At 42.9% G+C, this 25,185-nt stretch overlaps 1 protein-coding gene across 3 annotated transcripts in view; it reads right to left on the bottom strand.

Moving 5' to 3' along the window:
• Window positions 1-25,185, bottom strand: part of LOC134352132 (platelet-derived growth factor subunit A-like) — an 83,714-nt gene that overhangs the window by 12,475 nt on the left and 46,054 nt on the right. The gene's annotated exons all lie outside the window — the stretch shown is intronic.

Here is a 25,185-nt window from a genome sequence, read left to right as displayed (position 1 = left end):
CCTTCAAGGACTACTCATCTTATATTCTGAATATTTATTGCTTATTTATTATTATTATTGCATTTTTTCCTTTCTTTTTGTATGTGCACAGCTTGTTGGGTTTTTTGCACATTGGTTGTTGTCCGTCCTGTTGAGCGTGGTCTTTCATTGGTCCTACTGTGTTCCTTGGATTTACTGTGAATGGCCACAAGGAAATAAATCTCAGGGCTGGGTAGGGTGACATATATGTACTTTGATAACAAATTTACTTTGAAGTGTGAGAGAGCTGTATCACCCAAAAGTGAGATGGAACTCACTCTCTCAGGGGACAGTTGAACCAAATGGCTGAAGTAGAAGTGGGTTTGACTGTAACGTTCAAAGAAAAGTTTGGATAGGTGCATGGATGAAAAGGGGTGTGGAGAAATATGGTCCAGGTAAGAGTGGGTGGGACTAGCCGGGATTTGGGTCAGCATGGACTAGACGGGCCAAAAGATCTGTTTCTGTGCTGTGGCGCTCTATGACTATAACTCAAGTAACAGAGAAGGGTGTACAGGGAGGATGGGTGAAGGAAATATTTTTATTTATCCAGATACAGTGCTGAAGCCATGTCGCCCAACAATCAGCCAATTTAATCCTAGCCTGATCATGGGACAATTAACCCATCAATCGGTACATTATCGGACTGTGGGAGGAAACCGGAGTACCCAGAGAAACCCATTCGGAAATGCAGAGCATGTTCAAACTCCTTACAGGTGGCGTCAGGAATCTGGGTCACCGGTACGGTGAAGCGTTGTGCTAACCTCTGCGCTACTATGGTGCCCCACCACAGAGGGCCATGGTGAGAAGAGGGAGGAGAGGCTTGATAGATCATGGAGTTGTCAGCCTGAATGGCCTGCATCTCTGCTGTGCAATACTTTTGTGATTCTACATCACTGAAATCTGCAGCGTTAGCCATGCTACAATATAAATCAAAGATTATGGAAACCGCAAGATGGTCAAAACATTTTAGATGGCATAGGAAGTTTAATCAGGGATTGTTGTTGGTTACAGCTGCTAGAGATCCGAGCAGGTGCACTGTGAAGCTTTGAACCAGCGGATCAACTAATGTGTAACCTTAAGAACCAAAGGGTGTAGAAATAATACTAAATCTTCCTTTGGATGTGATGTTTACAAAACAGAAGTACCAGAGCTGGCCTTTCAACCAAATCCTGCAATTTTTCTGATGTTACTTAAAACTGCCCTGTGAAGTTTTTGCAAGTTTCCCATGACAAATTGTTACCCATAACCACATCAAAAAAAAGTGCACTGCAGCCTTTTTCCAGACAGCGCTAAGAGACTAAATTCCAATTATCTTAGTTGCATTTGCTGTGCATTTTATATGGTTAACAAGTGGCTCAAGGCTGTCTGTTAACTCAATGCCAGTAACTGGAGCCGGGCTTTACTGAAATACTTCCTATAGGAAATTTCTCACAAGCTGAATACAAAAACCTAATATGTTCTGAACTGATTCATTGCTTAAGTGCATCATCCAACAGATATTTTATTAAAAATCTATCTTCTACTGTGAGTCATTAACCTATTTATTCTCTATTTTCTATTAGCTAAAGTTCAAAGAAAATCTATTATCACAGTATGTACGCTCAGTGGCCACTTTATTCGGTACGTCCTGTATCTAATAAAGTGGCCACTGAGTACGTTTGTGGTCTTCTGCTGCTGTAACCCACTCATTTCAAGATTCAATGTGTTGAGTGCTCAGAGATGCTTTTCTGCACACTACTGTTGTAATACATGGTTATTTGAGTTACTGTCACCTTCCTGTCAGCTTGAACCAGTCTGGCCATTCTCCTCTGATCTTTCTCATTCACAAGGCAATTTTGCTCAGGGAACTGCTGCTCACTGGATTTTTTTTAAAATTTTCCCACTCCTCCGTAAACTCCAGGGACTGATGTGCGTGAAAATCCCAGGAGATCAGCAGTTTCTGAGATATTCAAACCACCCCATCTAGCACCAACAATCATTCCACGGTCTAAGTAATTTAGATCACATTTCTTCTCCATTCTGATATTTGGTCTGAACAACAACTGAACCTCTTGACCATGTTGGCATGCTTTTATGCATTGAGTTGCTGCCACATGGTTAGCTGATTAGATATTTGTGTTAATGAGGGTGTACAGGTGTACCTAATAAAGTGGACGCTGAGGTTATATGTCACTGTATACTACCTTGAGATTTATTTTCTTGTAGGCATTCGCATTAGAACAAAAGTACAACACAATCAGTGAAAAACTACACACAAAGACTGACAAACAACCAGTGTGCAAACAAAGACAAACTGTGCAAATACAAATAACAATAAATAAGTACTGTTGAGAAAATGGGTTGTAGAATCCTTGAAAGTGAGTCCATAGGTTGTGGAATCAAATCAGTGTTGAGGTGAATGAAGTCATCCACAGTGGCTCAGGGACCTGGTGGTGTGGGACCTATGGCTCTTGGATCTCCTTCCCAAGATCAGCAGCAAGAGATCTTGGTCTGAGTGGTGGGGGCCCTTGAGGAACGATGCTGGGTTCTTGTGTCATTATTCCTTGTAGATGTGCTTAATGGTGGGGAGGGCTTTTCCTGTGATGGAAACTAATTTTTGTGGGCTTTTCTGTTCTTCCACCATGGTGTTTTTCATACCAGGACATGATACAACCCACTCTCCACTGTGTATCTATACAAGCTTGTCAAAGTTTTAGATGACATGCTGAATCAGCACAAATTTTAGGAAAGTCGAGTTGTTGCCATACCTTCTTTGTATTGGCACTCATGTACTGGCAAGCAACAATCTGCATTCAATTAGGTGAAAGAATTTAAATTGAAGATACAAATTTATTTGCTACCAATGTTGCACAGTGTGCTTTATACCCAATAACATACAAATATGTTACAAAGGTAATAATTTGCAGCATTCTGCTACTGTAAAGTCCCTCTACCTTTGACTCTAGCCAGAGAACCAAGACGTACAACGATGTAAACTGCTCATAGGACAACTAGATGGAAAAAAATTAATCTTTTGATTGCTAGCACTACAGATGACAGGATATCAGCCTCTATTCACATTTCATATATATGAGTGTGGTGTCGCCTGGGGGATGAGGGGAGGTCGTCGGGACTGATAAGCTCCACCGGGGGCGCTGTGGCACAGTGTCCAGGCTGGAGTCAGTGCTGCCCCCAGTGTTCATTCGGAGGGAGCCGGGCTCTATTGTGGATTGATGGCGCGAGTTGTGGACTCTTTTATTGCGTAACTGTGTTTGAATTTGTGCTTGCTATCTTGTGTGTGCTCTGTGCTGTGAGTGACTGTTGGTACTGTGCTTTTCACTTTGACCCTAGAGTAACCCTGTCTCGTTTGGCTGTATTCATGAGTACTCATTATGGTTGAATGACAATTAAACTTGAACTGAATTGAATTCCACAACCAGCAATGAAACAGAACATCCAAAGATGTATAAAAATGTTATTCAGTATCTCCCACATTTAGGTATAAATGCATTTGCTCTCTTAATTTATAATGCAGAAAGATTTTAGTCAGAGTGAATATTTTCTTGAGTCAGTGCTTATTTACTTATGTAAGATTTATAGAGTAGCTTTAACATCATTAAACATGTCATGTTACTTTGCAGGAATATCACGAAACAAAGCAGACACTGAGCCACAAGGAGCAGAGTGAAGACTTAAGGGCTTCGGCTCACCGGGCTTAGGCGGAAGCGGGCGAGGCGAGGAAGGTTTGACATTCATTTTCTGTTGCTATTTGAGGAGAGGGGCATTATGACTGTGAGGGCAGTTTGCTGTTCTCGGTGTCGGATGTGGGAGGCCCTGGAGTCTCCAAGCCTCCCGGACGTCTACATCTGCGCCAAGTGCATCGAGATGCAGCTCCTAAGGGACCGCGTTACGGAACTGGAGCTGCAGCTCGATGACCTTCGTCTGGTCAGGGAGAGTGAGGAGGTGATAGAGAGGAGTGGAAGGCAGGTGGTCACGCTGGGGCCACGGGAGGCAGACAAGTGGGTCACGGTTAGGAGGGGGAAGGGGAAAAGGAAGGTGATGGGGAGTACCCCGGCGGCTGTGCCCCTTAACAACAGGTACTCCTGTTTGAGTACTGTTGGGGGGGACAGCTTACCCGGGGGAAGCGACAGTGGCCCTGCCTCCGGCACAGAGTCTGGCCCTGTAGCTCAGAAGGGTAGGGCAAGGAAGAGGAGGGCAGTTGTGATAGGGGACTCGATAGTAAGGGGGTCAGATAGGCGATTCTGTGGACGCAGTCCAGAGACTCGGATGGTAGTTTGCCTCCCTGGTGCCAGGGTCCGGGATATTTCTGATCGTGTCCAAGATATCCTGAAGTGGGAGGGTGAAGAGCCAGAGGTCCTGGTACATATAGGTACCAATGACATAGGTAGGAAAAGGGATGAGGTCCTGAAAGAAGAATATAGGGAGCTAGGAAGGGAGTTGAGAAAAAGGACCGCAAAGGTAGTAATCTCGGGATTACTGCCTGTGCCACGCGACAGTGAGAGTAGGAATGCGATGAGGTGGAGGATAAATGCGTGGCTGAGGGATTGGAGCAGGGGGCAGGGATTCAAGTTTTTGGATCATTGGGACCTCTTTTGGCGCAGGTGTGACCTGTACAAAAAGGACGGGTTACACTTAAATCCTCGGGGGACCAATATCCTGGCAGGGAGATTAGCGGGGGCTACTGAGGTGACTTTAAACTAGAATGGTTGGGGGGTGGGAATCAAATTAAAGCGGCTAGGTGTGAGGAGGTTAGTTCACAACAGAGGGATGGGAACCAGTGCAGAGAGACAGAGGGGTGTAAAGTGAGCGTAGAAGCAAAAAGTACAAAGGGGAAAAGTAAAAGTGGCGGGCCGACAAATCCAGGGCAAGCATTAAAAAGGGCTAAGAGAGTTGTAAAAGAGTGCCTGAAGGCTTTATGTGTCAATGCAAGGAGCATTCGTAATAAGGTGGATGAATTGAAAGTGCAGATTGTTATTAATGATTATGATATAGTTGGGATCACAGAGACATGGCTCCAGGGTGACCAGGGATGGGAGCTCAACGTTCAGGGATATTCAATATTCAGGAGGGATAGACACGAAGGAAGGGGAGGTGGGGTGGCGTTGCTGGTTAAAAAAGAGATTAACGCAATAGAAAGGAAGGACATAAGCCGGGAAGATGTGGAATCGATATGGGTAGAGCTGCGTAACACTAAGGGGCAGAAGACGCTGGTGGGAGTTGTGTACAGGCCACCTAACAGTAGTAGTGAGGTCGGAGATGGTATTAAACAGGAAATTAGAAATGTGTGCAATAAAGGAACAGCAGTTATAATGGGTGACTTCAATCTACATGTAGACTGGGTGAACCAAATTGGTAAAGGTGCTGAGGAAGAGGATTTCTTGGAATGTATGCGGGATGGTTTTTTGAACCAACATGTCGAGGAACCGACTAGAGAGCAGGCTATTCTGGACTGGGTTTTGAGCAATGAGGAAGGGTTAATTAGCGATCTTGTCGTGAGAGGCCCCTTGGGTAAGAGTGACCATAATATGGTGGAATTCTTCATTAACATGGAGAGTGACGTAGTTAATTCAGAAACAAAGGTTCTGAACTTAAAGAGGGGTAACTTTGAAGGTATGAGACGTGAATTAGCTAAGATAGACTGGCAAATGACACTTCAAGGATTGACGGTGGATATGCAATGGCAGGCATTTAAAGGTTGCATGGATGAACTACAACAATTGTTCATCCCAGTTTGGCAAAAGAATAAATCAAGGAAGGTAGTGCACCCGTGGCTGACAAGAGAAATTAGGGATAGTATCAATTCCAAAGAAGTAGCATACAAATTAGCCAGAGAAAGTGGCTCACCTGAGGACTGGGAGAAATTCAGAGTTCAGCAGAGGAGGACAAAGGGCTTAATTAGGAAGGGGAAAAAAGATTATGAGAGAAAACTGGCAGAGAACATAAAAACGGACTGTAAAAGCTTTTATAGATATGTAAAAAGGAAAAGACTGATAAAGACAAATGTAGGTCCCCTGCAAACAGAAACAGGTGAATTGATTATGGGGAGCAAGGACATGGCAGACCAATTGAATAATTACTTTGGTTCTGTCTTCACTAAGGAGGACATAAATAATCTTCCAGAAATAGTAAGGGACAGAGGGTCCAGTGAGATGGAGGAACTGAGCGAAATACATGTTAGTAGGGAAGTGGTGTTAGGTAAATTGAAGGGATTGAAGGCAGATAAATCCCCAGGGCCAGATGGTCTGCATCCCAGAGTGCTTAAGGAAGTGGCCCAAGAAATAGTGGATGCATTAGTGATAATTTTTCAAAACTCGTTAGATTCTGGACTAGTTCCTGAGGATTGGAGGGTGGCTAATGTAACCCCACTTTTTAAAAAAGGAGGGAGAGAGAAACCGGGGAATTATAGGCCGGTTAGCCTAACGTCGGTGGTGGGGAAACTGCTGGAGTCAGTTATCAAGGATGTGATAACAGCACATTTGGAAAGCGGTGAAATGATCGGACAAAGTCAGCATGGATTTGTGAAAGGAAAATCATGTCTGACGAATCTCATAGAATTTTTTGAGGATGTAACTAGTAGAGTGGATAGGGGAGAACCAGTGGATGTGGTATATTTGGATTTTCAAAAGGCTTTTGACAAGGTCCCACATAGGAGATTAGTGTGCAAACTTAAAGCACACGGTATTGGGGGTAAGGTATTGGTGTGGGTGGAGAATTGGTTAGCAGACAGGAAGCAAAGAGTGGGAATAAACGGGACCTTTTCAGAATGGCAGGCGGTGACTAGTGGGGTACCGCAAGGCTCAGTGCTGGGACCCCAGTTGTTTACAATATATATTAATGACTTGGATGAGGGAATTAAATGCAGCATCTCCAAGTTTGCGGATGACACGAAGCTGGGTGGCAGTGTTAGCAGTGAGGAGGATGCTAAGAGGATGCAGGGTGACTTGGATAGGTTGGGTGAGTGGGCAAACTCATGGCAGATGCAATTTAATGTGGATAAATGTGAAGTTATCCACTTTGGTGGCAAAAATAGGAAAACAGATTATTATCTGAATGGTGGCCGATTAGGAAAAGGGGAGGTGCAACGAGACCTGGGTGTCATTATACACCAGTCATTGAAAGTGGGCATGCAGGTACAGCAGGCGGTGAAAAAGGCGAACGGTATGCTGGCATTTATAGCGAGAGGATTCGAGTACAGGAGCAGGGAGGTACTACTGCAGTTGTACAAGGCCTTGGTGAGACCACACCTGGAGTATTGTGTGCAGTTTTGGTCCCCTAATCTGAGGAAAGACATCTTTGCCATAGAGGGAGTACAAAGAAGGTTCACCAGATTGATTCCTGGGATGGCAGGTCTTTCATATGAAGAAAGACTGGATGAACTGGGCTTGTACTCGTTGGAATTTAGAAGATTGAGGGGGGATCTGATTGAAACGTATAAGATCCTAAAGGGATTGGACAGGCTAGATGCAGGAAGATTGTTCCCGATGTTGGGGAGGTCTAGAACGAGGGGTCACAGTTTGAGGATAGAGGGGAAGCCTTTTAGGACCGAGGTTAGGAAAAACTTCTTCACACAGAGAGTGGTGAATCTGTGGAATTCTCTGCCACAGCAAACTGTTGAGGCCAGTTCATTAGCTATGTTTAAAAGGAAGTTAGATATGGCCCTTGTGGCTACAGGGGTCAGGGGGTATGGAGGGAAGGCTGGGTTCTGAGTTGGATGATCAGCCATGATCATAATAAATGGCGGTGCAGGCTCGAAGGGCCGAATGGCCTACTCCTGCACCTATTTTCTATGTTTCTATGTTTCTATGAAAGAAACAAAGACCCGGAGGATAAATTACATTTTAAGGAAAACCTTAAAGAGGGGCAAAGGTGTTGAGAGAGCTTGAGAGCTTAGGACCAACAACATGGCTGACAGTGGAGGAGTAACTAACGAGGCCAACACTGAAGCAGCACTGAGATTTTTGAGGATTGAGAAATGTAGGGCTAGAGGAGACCATGAAAAGAGGGAAAGGCAAAACCATAAAAGGATCTGAAGTGTCGGTGATGAAGGGTCCAAACAAAACATTGACTGTTTATTCCTCACAATAGATGTTTCCTGACCTGCTGAGTTCCTCCTGCATTTTGCGTGTTACAAAGGATTTGAAGACAAGGCTGAGAATTGGAATCCAATGTAAATCGTAAGATCATAAGACATAGGAGCCAAATTGGGCAATTTGGCCCATAGGGTCTGCTACACTATTCAATCATGGCTGATTATTTTCTCTATGAATTTAACTCCAGTCAGGAACCAGAGGCAAAATCTCTTTCGTTTAATGCCTTTGGTTACCAAAGTGACAACTCAGAATTATTCGATCAAATTTATGCTAGTTTACTACCTGATATCAAACCAGAGATGATAACTGAATAGGGATGTGGTCTGCGTTAGAACTTGATGTAACACTTTCCTGATAATATTTCTGAAAAATAGAAACAAGCTGTGGTTCATTGTGAGGACAACCATGTGAAAACACACACACTGATATTAATGAGGCTCTATAAGGCATTGGTCAGACAGCACGTGGAGTGTTGCATGCAGGTTTGAGCCCCTCATCTCTAACAGGATGTGCTAGGAAAGGAAGAGCAACTGATAGCTCTTGGCCTGTACTTGCTGGAGTCCAGAGAATGGGGGGGGGGGATGTCATTGAAACTTATCGAATATTGTAAGGCCTAGACAGAGTGGATGTGGAGATGATGTTTCCTACACTTGGGAAGTGCAGGACCAGAGGGCAGAGCCTCAGAGTAGAAGGACGTCCCTTTAGAATAGAGAGGAAGAGGAATTTCTTCAGCCGGGGGTGGTGAATCCGTGGAATGCACTGCCACAGATGGCAGTGGAGGCCAGGTCATTGGGTATATTTGAAGCGAAGGTTGATAGGTTCTTGATTAGTAAGGGCATGAAGGGTTACAGGGAAAAGGCAGGAGAATGGAGGGATATTAAATCAGCCATGATGGAAATGGCAGAACAGACTCAAATGGGCTGAAAGGCCTCATTCTGCCCCACGTCTTATGGTTTTATTCACACACAAACACTAATATGAACACACACACAAATACACATACATACATACAAACACACACACACAATGTTTATAAACTGTTAGCCTGTATAAATAGAACAATTTGAGTTTGAAGAAAATAACCAGAAGTATTCAGCACTTGCCTCCGCGGCACATTCATATGCCTCTGGGATAGCCTTGAGCTATAATGCAGTCTTTAAACTGCTCATGGTTCAGGAAATTGTCTGAGGTGTAAATACAAGGTCTTTCAGGTTTCAGCCTTTGCATTAGCTTTGTCTTTTTGCAAATTCCTCCCTTTCTTCAGCCTCTCAGATCCTAAACCTGCGGCTGCTGATGGAGTAGGGCAAACGGAGGCACTGACTTGTCCGCCAGTGTCTCAGTCCTGCTCCTGCTATGTGTGTGTGTGTGAAGTTTGGTACGTGCATGTGCACTGATGAATGTGTGGGCTTGGCAGGTCTCAATCTTAATTATAATGGAATTTGGTTTGGAGTTTTCGTTACCATCTACAAAAGATTCTGTCTCTCTTCAAACGGACTCAAAGCTGAGAACCATTCCAAACAAATTCATGAAACCACTCAAGCAGTTTCAGAGAGGATGTGAGGGAGATGGCTGTTTAAAAATTAGTAATCACAACAAGGACAATCACATTATTTATGTTTTGTGGTTGCTGCTGCTTTGACTGCTTTGTGCTTGCTCATACTATGTTGCAAACATTGCCCTAAAAATATTTCCACTAGATGTTTCACATCTTCTCATAATCATAACGTTCTCCACTTTACTTTGAAATCTCCACTTCACTTTGAAACTATAGGAATGCCTCTGTTCTTTAGTACATTTCCATTCCTCTCACCTTCAAGCTCTTAAAACCAAATCACTTCTCCTGAATATATCTGGATTTCTCCTTAATTCCTTTTATCCAGAGTCTGCTGCGGTGAGACTGTTAACCCTTGGTTTCCCAAGAAGATGTTCCCTATCCAACTGATCCAAGCCCTGCACAAAGGGACTTGGAAAGATGCTGCTGGATGTTGATAGGGAAGAGATTTCCCACCATAAATGAGAAGCAATAGAAAAAACTACTGCAGATGCCAGAAATCAGAAATAAAAACAGAAGACCTAAAATGGCGGAAACACTCAGCAAGTCAGGCAGCTTCTGTGGAGACAGAAAAAGTAGTGTGTGAAGTCCAAGACCATCATCAGAACTGGGAAAGAGAGAAAGGATTTAGTCTAGGGAGCTGAGAAGGAGGACAAATTTTCCATAGCACATTATAGCTGGATGATGTTAGCATTCATTTCAAGAGGAATAGAGTACAACGGCAAGGATGTAATGCTGAGTCTTTATAAGGCATTGGTCAGACCACACTTGGGGTATTGAGAGCAGCTTTGGGCCCCTTATCTATGAAAGGATGTGCTGACATTGGAGATGGTCGAGAGGAGGTTCATGAGAAAGATACGAGGAATAAAAGGTTAACGAATGAAGAGTGTTTGACGGCTCTAGGCCTGAGTTTAGAAGAATAAGGGGGGAACTCATTTAGATCTATTGAATATTGAAAGACCTAGATAGAATGGATGTGGACGAGAGGGCATACAGGAGTGAGATATGCCAACTAGTGGAGTGGTGCCGCAGCAACAACCTGGCACTCAACGTCAGTAAGACAGAAGAACTGATTGTGAACTTCAGGAAGGGTAAGACGAAGGAACACATACCAATCCTCAGAGGGATCAGAAGTGGAGAGAGTGAGCAGCTTCTAGTTCCTGGGTGTCAAGATCTCTGAGGATCCAACCTGGTCCCAACATATCGATGTAGTTATAAAGACGGCAAGACAGCGACTATACTTTATTAGGAGTTTGAAGAGATTTGGCATGTCAACAAATACACTCAAAAACTTCTGTAGTTGTGTTGTGGAGAGCATTCTGACAGGCTGCATCACTGTCTGGTATGGAGGGGGCTACTGCATAGGACCCAAAGAAGCTGCAGAGGGTTGTAAATCTAGTCAGCTCCATCTTGGGTACTAGCCTACAAAGTACCCAGGACATCTTTAGGGAGCGGTGTCTCAGAAAGGCAGCGTCCATTATTAAGGACCTCCAGCACCCAGGGCATGCCCTTTTCTCACTGTTACCATCAGGTAGGAGGTACAGAAGCCTGAAGGCACATACTCAGTGATTCAGGAACAGCTTCTTCCCCTCTGCCATCCGGTTCCTAAATGGGCATTGAATCTTTGGACACTATGTCATTTTTTTTAAAAATATAAAGTATTTCTGTTTTTGCAAGTTTTAAAAAATCTATTCAATATATGTATACCATAATTGATTTACTTATTTATTTTTTTATTCATTTTTTCTCTGCTAGATTATGTATTGCATTGAACTGCTGCTGCTAAGTTAACAAATTTCACGTCACATGCTGGTGATAATAAACCTGATTCTGATGTTTCCTTTAGTGGGGGAGTTTAATAAATTAATAGGTTCCTGATTAGTAAAGGCATCGCAGGGAGACAGCAGGAGAATGGGGTAGAGGAGGATAATAAATCATCCATGATGGGATGACAGAGCAAACTTGATGGCCTAATTCTGCTCCTATGCCTAATAGTCTCATGTTCAGTGTTGTAAGGTGGCTGTGAGAGCTCCAGAGGGTGCAGAGTTAGAGTCACATATAGTGGATTCCGGTTAATTGGGACCTGAACATTTTGGCCCACTGCTTATTCCTCGCCAACTGTCAGTGACAAAAATCACTGGTTTTTGAACACAAACACAGACATGTAATGCTATTTAAAATGTTAACTCTAAGCATGGTGTGGAGATGGCCATGCAAGTGCACATGACTGATGCTAGTTAAAAACTGTTCGGCAACAGTCTCCTGTCCCAATTGCGCATTGTGTTCCAAATACAGGAGGAGAATCCCAGCTAGTTTCTCTACTAGTTTTTGTTCTTTAAGAGTTGGTCCAAATAAGCGTCTGCCTCGATTGACCAATGGTTCAATTAACCATATCCCACTGTAATTATACAGCACAAAATGTATCTTTCAGTCCCTCACGTATGTGCCAACCAGTAACCACCCATATGTGGCAAAGTTGTTTCCCATGATGGGGGAGTCTAGTCCGCAAGGGCATGACTTCAGGATTGAAGGGCGCCCTTTCAGAACAGAAATGCGAAAGAATTTTTTTAGTCAGAGGGTGGTGAATCTATGGAATCTGTTGCCACGGGCAGCAGTGGAGGCCAAGTCATTGGGTGTATTTAAGGCAGAGATTGATAGGTATCTGAGTAGCCAGGGCATCAAAGGTTATGGTGAGAAGGCGGGGCAGTGGGACTAAATAGGATAAAATGGATCAGCTCATGATAAAATGGCGGAGCAGACTCGATGGGCCGAATGGCCTACTTCTGCTCCTTTGTCTTATGGTCTTATATTTGAAGCCACTCGGATTCAAATTTATTTATCACATGTACACTGAAACCAGACATCCCACCTCTCCCGGAAGTTCTGGGAGTCTCCTGCATATTAATAGTGGCTTCCCGATGCCCGCAAATTATATATAATGTCCCGGAAATCAATTTTTTTGAGAGCGAGAGAGCGCCCGAGAGAGAGAGAGAGAGAGAGCGCGCGAGAGCAAGAGTGTGAGAGCGACAGCGACCACGAGAGAGAGTGAGAGCGCGTGAGAGAGAGAGAGAGAGTGACCACGAGAGCGAGAGAGGGAGCATGCGCGAGAGTGCCGTGGCAGAGTGTTCCAAAAAAAGAAAATATCAAACGTACGTCACCCCAGACTACACTAAAGTGTACCTCTGCCTAATAGGGGTCAAAAATAATGACAGTGTTGCTCACTGCACTGTTTGCAACAGTGACTTTTCTATTGCCCATGGTGGGTTAACCTGTAAAAGACATGTTGAGGTGAGTTTAACAGGTGTCATTTATTCATTAGCATAGCTAACATTATTTAAACTAGCTGGCTAGCTGCTAAGGAGCTACTGTATTGCAGACATCCCACCTCTCCCGGAATTTCCGGGAGTCTCCCGCAAATTGATGGTGCTACCTCCCTGAAATGAGTTTTTGCAGGGTGGGATGTCTGTGAAACATACAGTGAAATACCTCCAATTACAGTACAGTCTGCCACTGGGCCTCCAGTCCTCGGCACCATACTGTCAAACTTGCAAGCATCAGTCTCTTACACTAATCCTATTTCATTCTCCCCAGATTCCCACATTCCCAGTCCACGATGACAGAGCAGGTAGTTAGAAGCAAATAGTGGCGACAGTGCGGCTGTTTCACATGGTACAAAAGAAGCTGAAAGGAGATATATTCAAGGTGCATAAAATTATGAAGGGCCTCGAGAAGATAAACACAACGGACCCATTTCTGTCAATGGGAGAAGTCTGTGGCCAGGGGCATAGATTTATGATAAAAGAAGGAAGGATTAGAAGGAAGCTGAGGAAAGATTTTTTCATCCGAGGAGAGATAGATGTCTGGAGCTCACTGGTTGAAAGAGCTGTGGAGGCAGGTACTTTCACCACACTTAAAAGATACCGGAACATGCACTTAATATACAAGAGCTGGGAAGTTGGATTAGTTCAAATAGTTCTTTCCTTGTTCAACCCAAACTGAAAATTCTTCTTCCGCATCATAAGTATCCATGATTCAACAGAAGAGATTGACTGAACACAAGAGATTCTGCAGATGCTGGAAATCCAGAGTAACACTCAAAAAGTGCTGGAGGAACTCAGCAGGTCAGACATCACTGAACTGATCACTGAACACAACCTATGGACTCACTTTGAAGGACTCTACAACTTATGATCTCTGTATTATTTACTTACTAATTTATTATTATTAATCATAATAATTATACAGCAGCAGAGTGGTTAGCACAACGCTTTACAGTACCAGCAACCCAGTTCAACTCCCGCCACTGCCCATAAGGATGGTATGTTCTCCCTGTGACCATGTGGGTTTCCTCCGGGTGCTCCAATTTCCTCCCACAGTCCAAAGTCCTGTGATTAGGCTAGGATTAAGTTAGGGGTTGCTGGGCTGCACAGCATGAAGTGTCAGAAGGGCTTATTCTGCACTGCATCTCAATGAATAAAATAAATTACTTATTTTTTGTCTTTGCACAGATTGTCTTCTTTAGAACATAGGTTTCCTGTCAGTGTTTGTAAGTAGTTTTTCATTAATTCCACTGTATTTCTTTGTTCTACTGTGAATGCCTGTGAGAAAATGAATCTCAGGGTAGTGTATACGTACTCTGATAATACTTTGAACTTTCAACTTTAAAGACTTGACATTTCGGGTCAAGACCCTTCATCAGCACTGTGATTTGAGTGACCCGGAGAGATTTGGCTGACCCTACGTTTAGACTTCATCCAAGTTGACCAGACTGCCTGGTGTGCGTATCGAAGTGCAAAACATTCCAGCTTGCACAAGTTAAAACCTCCACCATTACAATCACCTGCCTATTTTCAGCTTTGGAAAAAAATAGTGCTTTGTTTGAATGACGTTATCGTTTGGTGCAGGTTTATCAGGTACAATCTTAAATGCTAGAACCCTGTCAGTCAAAAACAAATGTCAACTACCTCAACAACTACAAACAGAGGGACACTTATACTCCCTTTGGGCAAAGATGCTTTGAGGAGGAAGATTTATACAGGACTTCAGACAGTTCATTTTACAAGTCAAAGCAGAGCAAAACAATAAAATTCCTGAAATATGTGCCCTGAAACAGCTGCTGCTGCTACGGAGGCTATAATTAACAACCAAAGTCAAGTCATTGGTCAAAACATTTACGAGCAATAAGAAAGCATAGCTTTTAGATCTCTGGTTAGAAGGGTCTAATCATACACACAGTGATGAGTCCTTCAGAGAAACAGATGATAGAATCTAATCATAGACACAAAGATGTCAGAAAACTCAGTGGTTTTCACTCAGATGGGGGAAATCTTCCTCCAAGAGGACCACAACCTTGTCGTAGGGTTTGGAGGCTTGCGTGCCTCAGTGATCCAGAGAGCTATGTTGGCTTGAGTTCTGTGCCTTGTGCCTTGATTCTTGGTAGGGTTGAAGGGTAGAGGTCCACTGCTCCTCCAGGTTCAGGAGTTCAGCTGAGGGCTGACAACCCTGACTGGTCAAACAAAATGGTTGCAGAAACAGCAATGAAGATAGAAGACCTTCATTGCTGCCCAAAGTGCAGGGTGTAACGGGCATTAAGTAAGGAGGAAATCTTACAAATGTGGTTAAGAATCTAGAACAGTACAGCAAATTACAGGCCCTTCAGCCCATGATATTGTGCTGATCCCTTAACCAACTCTAAGAACAATCTGACTCCCTCCCACACAGCCCTCCATTTTTCTATCATCCACACATCTGTCTAAGAGTCTCTTAAATGTCCCTAATACATCTGCCTCTACCAGCATCCCTGGCAGCGCATTCCACACACCCCACCACTCTGTAAAATAACCTACCTCTGTCATTCCCGCCCCCCAATACTGTCCTCCGAACACCTTTAAATTATTGCCCCTCATATTAGCCATTCCTGCCCTGAGAAGTTGTCTCTGGCTGTCCACTCTATCTGTGCCCCTTATAATCTTGTACATGTCTATCAAGTCACCTCTCATCCTCCTTTGCTCCAAAGAGAAAAGCCCTTGCTCGCTCAGCCTTTCCTCATAAAACATGTTCTCTAATCCAGGCAGCATCTGGTAAATCTCCTCTGCAGTCTCTCTAAAGCTTCCACATCCTTCCTATATTGAGGCAAACAGAATCTAATACAATACTCTGAGAGTGGTCTAACCAAAGTTTTCTAGAGCTGCATCATTACCTCACGGCTCCTGAGCTCAATCCCCCTGACTAATGAAGGCCAACACAATATACGCCTTATCAACTTGCGCAGCAACTTTGACGGTTCTATAGACGTGAACCTCAAGATCCCTCTGTTGGTCCACATTGTCAAGAATGCCACTGTTAACCCTGTGTTCTGCCTCAAATGAGAAGTGGGTACAGGAGCTTCAGTCCCACACCACTAGGTTCAGGAAAAGTTAGTACTTTTCAATCATCAGGCTCCTGAACCAGCTTGGGTAATTTCACTCACCACAACACTAAACTGATTCCACAACCTATGGATTCATTTTCAAGGGCTCTGCTACTCAAGTTCTCAGTATGTATGTATTTGTTTGGTTGTTTGCTTGTTTATTTACTTATTTATTTATACAGTTCGCATTCTTTGGCACATTGATTGTGTAGGGTCTTTGTGTGTCGTTTTTCATTGAATCTACTGTATTTCTCTGTTCTACCGTGTACGCTTGCAAAAAAACGAATTGCGAGGTAGTATATGGTGACATATACATACTTTGATAACAAATTTACTTTTAACTTTCAAGTTTGACTTCTCCCAGTGAATCATTTCACACTTTCCTGGCTTGACCTCCATCTGGTTAGTCAATGTTTCGGACAGAAATTATTACACAAGATGTGTACCACTAAACTATGTTGCAATAACACTAATCCACAAACTATCTCTCTGCAGCATCTGGTGTTCCTCCCATCCTTCCTTTATTGTACAGGTTGTGACTAAGAAAACCGGACAAATTTCATACTGGGAATTGTAATTCATTGTTTTATATATAGAAAAAGAAGTTGGATCTTTTTCAAGGTTATCCCTCTGATGGAGAGATACCAAATGACTTTGGAATAGATTTCCAGGAGTTGTCTGGCAAGTTTTGACCCTGGTTGCCATCTTTCGAATGTCACCTCTCTCTCTCTCTCTCCCCGTTACACCACTGGCACTTAGGGCAACAATAAAGGTCTTCCATCTCTGGTGGTGTTCAAGGCTTCCTTCATCGTGTCAGTAGCTTCCTCTCGGTTTTCACGGCTGTCGGTCATGCAAGTCCCAGGTGGAGACTCAGGAATACTGCCACACTCAGATGTAGAAGGACTCTTCATTGCTGTTTCCGTAACAATTTTGTTTTAGCAGTTTGTGTTGCAAGCCCTCAGCTATCTTCCGAATGTAAGCCAAGACAAAAAGGCATCACAACACAATATTTGAGAACATTTCAGGAAGAGCTGATTAGTTAATGACCAGGCTAGGATATACCCCCCCTGAGGTCACTGGTGCTAAGGCCAAATATTGTTTCCCAGGACTTGGATGAGAAAAGCCTCAAATGTGCCAATTTTTTTTGTGTGAATCGACTTTGGAAATGTATTGAGATGTTTGTGCCTATTTTGTGTTGAAGGAAGTTGGATCAGGCTTTACCTGTTGTAGTTCAGGCCAACACTGACATAATTTTCCCACTTTATTTCAGATCTGATGATGTCAATGTGTTTTCTGCTTGTTAATTACATACTGAGAGAAACTGGACCAGGAAGTTACAATGTCTGACCTTCATGAGTACAATAATGAATAACTCAAACTAAGAGTGCTGCAAAGTGTGGAATTAAAAGTGTCCTCCTGTAATTGTGTTGCTGGCAGCTGTGGTAAACTGATAACAAATTCCTCCACTCACAATCCAAGTTCAAAGTTCAAACTAAATTTATCGTCAAAGTACACATAAAGTACCATGCAAAAGTCTTAGCCACCCTAGATTTTTTTTAATATGGTTTTAGATGGTATGGTCTCCATAGGGCCCTGATCTCAACATCATCAAGGCTGTCTAGAATTACCTGGAGAGACAGAAGCAAGCAAGATAGCCGAAGTCTGCTGAAGAATTGTGGCAAGCTCTCCAAGATACTTGGAACAACCTACCAGCTGATTTTCTTATAAAACTGCACGACAATGTGCCGTTATAGAGAATTGATGCCATTTTAAAGGTAAAGGGTGGTCACACCAAATATTGATCTGATTTATCTTGCTGTTTACTGCTCCTTATAGTAAATTCTTTGGATATTTAGAAACTTTCCATTTCTTTAGTTTTGAAAGCATCTCCGCTTTAAGAATTTTTTTAATATGTGCGTAAGACTTTTGCGTGGTGCCGTATGTCACCATAGACACTGAGACTCATTTTCTTCCCAGCGTTCACAATCAATACAAAGAAATATAACAGAATCATTGAAAATCTACACACAAAGATAGACAAGCTACCAATGTGCAAAAGACAACAAATTATGCAAGTGCAAGAAGAAAAATAAATATTATTAATAATAGACTAATAAATAATAAATAATATTGAGAACAGGAGTTGTAAAGTCCATGGCTCTACCATAGGCAATGATTTAAGAGGTTCGTTACTAACTGCAACCACACCACTCTGTCCTCAAGGAAGTCTCTCTGGGAAGACACATGCACTATTATTGCCCCACCCACAATATTTTCCTCACTATCTCCCTATTTTTTATATCCCACTTCCATTATTTGACCACATCACCCACCTGTTCAATAGTTCAATAGTTCAAGTTTAATTGTCACTCAACCACACATGGATAGCCATGAATACAGCCAAACAAAACAGCTGTACTCTGGAGCCAAGGTACAAAACACAGTACCAACAGTCACACACAGCACAAAGCACATATAAGGTATCAGTAAAATACTGTCACGCAAAAAAAAATTAGTCCAGGACTCTGAGTCCATGAAAGTTGCAGAAATCTGGAGTCAAACACATTATGGCTTGTCTTCTGCCAAGCGAGCACTGCGTGTCCATGAAACAGAGGTCAGGTTTTAACATTTACTGAACCACAGTAAATATTTTTAAGACCACAAGACATAGGTGCAGAAATAGGCCATTCATGTTCTCAAATCTGCTCTACCATTCCCTCATGACTGATTTATTTTCCCTCTCGACCCCATTCTCCTGCTTTCTCCCCGTAACCTTTCTTATCCTTACTGATAAAGAACCTATCAACTTTTGCTTTAAACATACCCAATGACTTGGCCCCCACAGCCGCCTGTGGCAATGAATTCCACAGATTCACCACCCTCTGGGTAAAGAAATTCCTCCTCATCTCAGTTCTAAAGGGACGCCCAATTCTGAGGCTGTACCATCTAGACCCAGGCTCCCCCACAATAGGAAACATCCTCTCCATCCAATCTATCCAGACCTTTCAACATTGGATATGCTACAATGAGATCCCCCACTCATTCTCCTAAACTCCACTGAGCACAGACCCTGAACCACCAAACTCTCCTCACACATTAACCCTTTCATTCCTGGAATCATTCTCATGAACTTCCTCTGGACTCTCTCCAATGTCAGTACATCCTTTCTTAGAGAAGGGGCCCAAAACTGGCCCCAAAACTCCGAGTGCAGTCTGACCAATGCCTTATAAAGCAAGAACACCCTAATTTTGCAATCTTATTTAATTACTTGTTTTTTTATGGCAATAAAACAGTATTAATAATTTCTTAGAGCCATTGAGTCACACCACACTGCAGAGTGGCATGGTTGTATAGTGGTTAGCATAACATTTTACAGTACTCGTGATGCGGGTTCAATACCCACAAGTTCTCTCCATGACCGTTTGGGATTCCTGCCATAGTCCAAAGACATATGGGTTGGGTAGATTAATTGGTTAATTGGTTGTTGCGGGGGATTGCTGGGCAGTGCAGATCGAAAGGCCAGAAGGGACTGTATCTCAATAAATAAATAAATAAGAACAGAAGCAGGCCCTTCGACCCATCTAGTCTATGTCAAACTGTTACCCTGCCTAGTCCCTATGGCCTGCACCTGGACCATAGCCCTCCATACCCCTCCCATCCATGCACTATACATATCCAAACTTCTCTCAAACATTGAAATCGACCCTACATCCACTGCATTCACCGGCAGCCCGTTCCACACTCTCACCACCCTCTGAGCCAAGAGGTTCCCTCTCAGGTTCTCCTCAAATATTTCACCTTTCACCCTTAACCTATGACCTCTAGTTCTAGTCTCACCCAACCTCAGTAGAAAAAGCCTACTTACATTTCCCTTATCTACACCCTTTAGTATTGCGTATACCCACTCTCAAATCTTCCTTCTTTCTTCTATGTTTGAGGGAATAAAATCCTCACCGATTCAACCTTTCCTTATAACTCAGGTTTATAAACAAGATTATCCCAATTGACGCCAGGCAGACAATCTCTGAAGAGTATTGATAATGGCTGGGACCACCCGTCTTGTAAAGACACTGCTCAGAAGAAGGCAATGGCAAAGCACTTCTGTAGACAAATTTGCCAAGAACAATCATGGTCAAAGACCATAATCACCCATGTCATACGACACGGCACATAATTAGTATGATGATGACATCCCAATTTAGCAAACATACTGAATGACTTCTAATTTTGTATTTGCAGACTTGTTCAACACACCTGATATGAGGGGAATCAAATTACTAAGTAAATGTTTTTATAGAAAACTCATGTGGAACACTTAACCATCAAGGGTGAACTGAGTACTTAATTATTTAATCTTATTTTTGCATGACCAGCATAGATTGTCCACCTCCAACTACCTTTGAACTGGGAGGATATTTTAGTGGTTAGTTGAGAATTAACCACTTTGCTCTGAGACTGGAGTCACATACAGAAGTGATCAGATATGTACAGTATCCTACAAACAAGAGAATATGTGCAGATGCTGGAAATCCGAGCAACACACACAAAATGCTGGAGGAACCCAGCAAGCCAGGTAGCATCTATGAAAAACAGTATAGTCAATGTTTCAGGTCAGGACCTTTCATGAAGGGTCTCGACCCAAAACATCAACTATACTCTTTTTCATAGAAACTGCCTGGCTTTCTGAGTTCCTCCAGCATTTTGTGAGATATGTATATTAGATTATCTCCCTAATTACCTGTGAACAAGATGTTTTTTTTAAAGTCAAAGTCCAAGATAAAATTATTATCAAAGAATGTATATGTCACCAAATACTACCTTGAGATTCTTTTTTTTCCAGGCATTTACAGGAAAGTGAAGAAATATAATAGAATTTATGAAAAACTATATATAACTAAAGATGGAGAAACAACCAGGGATGAGAAAAGACTAATTCAACTCCCATTTCAAAGTTGCTGGTGGAACGCAGCAGGCCAGGCAGCATCTCCAGTAAGAGGTACAGTTGACGTTTCGGGCCGAGACCCTTCATCAGGACTAACTGAAGGAAGAGCTGGTCCTGACGAAGGGTCTCGGCCTGAAACGTCGACTGCACCTCTGCCTAGAGATGCTGCCTGGCCTGCTACGTTCACCAGCAACTTTTATGTGTGTTGCATGTTTTCCGCATGGGTTTCCTCAGGGTTCTCTGATTTCCTCCCACAGTCCAAAAACGCACCAGTTGGTGGTTTAATTGGCCATTGTAAATTGCCCTGTGATTAGGCTGGGGTTAAATTGGGGGTAGCTGGGTGGCATGGCTTATTGGGCCTGAAGGGTCTGTTCTGCGCTGCATCTCAATAAATAAACAAACAAACAAACAAATTGTGCAAATAGATAAAACTGAGAACATCAGTTGTAGAGTCCTTAAAAAGGGGAGCCTGTAGGCTATGGAATCAGTTCAGTGTTGAAGTGAGTGAAGTTATCCATGCTGGCCCGGGAGGGTAATTACTGTTCCTGAACCTGGTGGTATGGGACCTTACACTCCTCCACCTCCATCCCGATGAGAAGGGAGAAGCCTGGTTGGTGGGGGTCCATGATGATGGATGCTGCTTTCCTGTGACAGTGCTGCTGGTAAATGTGCTCAATGGTGGGGAGGGCTTCGCCTGTGGTGGACTGGGCTGTATCCACCAATTTCGATAGACTTTTCCATAAAATTATTGTGCTTATTTTATAACAACCCAATTATTTCATGAACGCCATTAGCCTAGTTTTTGTCTTTATTCCCAATTTACTTCATTGAAATTACATTTCCCAGCAATTTGAACCTGCAACATCCTGGGCACCTGGATTCAAGATCCTTTATTGTCATTCTTCAGTTCACAAATGTGAAGGGGAACGAAATGATTATTATTCCAGATCTGATGTCGCATAAAAATACATAATAAGCATAAAGAACACAATAAATGTAAATATAAAAGCAATCCTGTAACGGAGAATGTACAAGTAGCTATTATACATAGACTGATTGCAAAGTGACACTGGATGATGTGTAGGTAGTGACGGTGTTGGTGGGGTGGGGAGGATTAGTGGATGGAGGTGTTGAGCAGCCTGACATCTTGGGGGAAGTAACTAGTGTGGATGCTGTGTAGCCCCCTCCCTGATGGCAGGGATGGCGGTGGGTGGGGGGGGGGGGTTCCTTCATGATGTTACTGGCCTTTATCTGGCTTTCTGTACATACTATACTATATGCCCTCGATGGCAGGTAGGCTGGTGTCAGTGGTGCGCTGGACAGTTTGACTACCTGTCGTAGAGCCTTCCTGTCTGCTGCAGTGCAGTTTCCGTACCATGCAGTGATGCAGCTTGTTAATGCACATCTGTAGGTCGTATGCCAGTGACCGAACTACCCGCGGCCGGCATTTACCCAGACATGATCACACTTCCTTCGTGGGATTGCCATGATATTGCATAAACAATAGAAAGAGCTGAAGTTATTGTAACACTGATAAAAACAGCTTGACAAAGCCGGTGAGATATTTAATGAGTAACCAAAAAGCAATTTTTTTGCTTCCTTCTCAGAACAGAGTTAAAAGGCAAATGGTGTCCAAAATTAAACAGCTTGTTCAATGCCTGGATGAAAATATTTGGTAATTTATTCAGCAATTATAAACTATTGCCCGTATCAAATTCACAACTTGGCAAAAACCAGAAATGTCTGCTGGTATCAAAACTCACTGGCTGATGTGCTTTAAAGTCTTTGGCAAGTGATCTGATTTTTCCTGAGTCACTGACGATACAGTAATAAGTTATAAGTAAGAAATAACTATATTTCAATCAGTTGAGTTTCTTAATAATGCTATTAATTTTATTCATTTACACCTCCTCGATCCTAGATTTCCTCACATGCAGACCCCAGTCAGTTCTGATTGGCAACAACATCTCCTCCACAATCTCCATCAGCACTGGTGCACAAGGCTATGTCCTCAACCCCCTGAAATCCTCACTTTATACCGATGACTGTGAGGCTAGCTACAGCTCTAATGCCACATCTGGGTTTGCCGGCGGCACCACTGTCATTAGCCGAGTGGAATTTCACTCACCCCAATGCCGAACTGACTCCATAACCTACAGACTCACTTTCAAGGACTCTACAACTCATGTTCTCAATATTTAGTATTTACTTATTTATTTTACTTTTTGTATTTCAGCAATTTGTTGTGTTTTGCATATTGGTTGTTTGTCCATCTTTGGGTGCAGATTTTCATTGATTCTACTGTGTTTCTTTGTATTTACTGTGATTAGCCACAAGAAAATGAATCTCAGGGTTGCATATGGGTGACATATATGTACTCTCAGATAATAAACTTACTTTGAAATTCGTCATCCGCTGGCTCAGCATGGTCACTAAACTACTGATCTCACATAGAGCAATGACCCACATTTCTAACCGTCTATGATTCATAGGCCAGGCTCCCTCTTTGCACTTAGAGAATGCTTGGTAAATGGAAGCATTCATCAAAAGATATGTTTTCCAAAAAAAAAGAAATGCTTCTATTCAAATCTGAACGCAATTCATTACATCAAAGGCCATGTGGTAATACATCATACATAAAAAAAAAAATAAATTCTTTACCCACCCTGTCATCTCCATTATAAGAGAGGAGGCTGGTTGATTTTGTGTTCTATCGTGATCTTTAGTATTTTTTATTTTTGATACTTCACATTAAATATATTAAATGTATGAGAATATAGAAATGAGAACAGTACAGCATAGGGACAGGCCCTCAGTCTATGATGTTGTACGGAACCAAATAAAATAGTAATCAGTTATGCCAATACAGTGTCCATATTAGCCATCCCACCCTGCAAAAACTCATTTCAGGGAGGTAGCACCCCCGTCCCCCGCAACCCCATATCCACACACCCCCCTCCACCCCCGGTCGACCTCCAAAGGTGTATGTAATACTTTGTTTAGTGATTTTGTCCAATCTGTAAACCAAGTTGTGTACATGCAGAAAATGTGACATTAAAATATGTTATTATCATGGAGTCATTTTTTTTTATCCTATTACAACTTTAAGCAAGTCTACAGGGAGTTTGGCCTCATCACGTAGGCATCAATAGAGTAGCTCCTTAGCAGCTGGCCAGCTAGTTTAAATAACGTTAGCTATGCTAATAAACGAATGACACCTGTTAAACTCACCTCAACATTTTACATTTTAACCCACCATGGGCAATAGAAAAGTCACTGTTGCAAACAGTGCAGCGAGCAACACTGCCATTATTTTTGAGGTCGACTGTAAAGCCCGCCTACGGAGAAAACTGATAGGTCTACTTAGCACGAAGAGAGACTTATCAGGATGCTCGCTCTCGCTCTCCCTCTCAAAAAAATCGATTTCCGGGATATTGTATATAATTTCCGGGAGTCAGGGAGTCACTATCAGTGTGCGGGAGATTCCCGGAACTTCTGGGAGAGGCGGGATGTCTGCCATATTCTTCTGTTTCCCTCACATTCATGTGCCTATCTTAATGCCTCTTAAAAGTCCCGAATGCATTTGCCTCTACCACCACACCAGGCAGCGCATTCCAGACACCCACCGCTCTCCATGTAAAAATACTTGCCCTTCACATTTCCTTTGAAATTACCCCCTCTTACCTTGAAGGCATGACCTCTGGTATCAGGGATTTCAATCCTCGGGAAATGATATTGTCTGTCTACTCTATCAACGCCTCTCATAATCTTATAAACCTTTATCAGATCTCCCCTCAGCCGCTGCCGCACCAGAGAAAATAACCCAAGTTTGTCCAAATTCTCGTTACAGCACCATCAACAATCTACATGAAAATAATCACTAATTGTGGTTTTGTTAATAATTATCTAAAAAGTGAAATATGGAGATGAGAAATTCTGCAGATATTGGAAGTCCAAAGCAACACACACACACACAAAATGCTGGAGGAACTCAGCAGGTCGGGCAGCATCTATGGAAATGAGTAAACAGTCGATGTTTTGGTCCGAGGCCCTTCTTCAGGATTGAAAAGGAAGGGGGAAGATGCCAGAGTAAAAAGGTGGGGAATGGGGGAAGGAGAACAGCTAGAAGGTGATGCGAAGCCAGGAGGATAAGAAAGGCTGGAGAGGAAGGAAT

Source organism: Mobula hypostoma, chromosome 9 (assembly GCF_963921235.1).
Source record: "Mobula hypostoma chromosome 9, sMobHyp1.1, whole genome shotgun sequence".
NCBI classification, from domain to species: domain Eukaryota; kingdom Metazoa; phylum Chordata; class Chondrichthyes; order Myliobatiformes; family Myliobatidae; genus Mobula; species Mobula hypostoma.
This window is presented reverse-complemented; position numbering and strand designations above follow the sequence as displayed.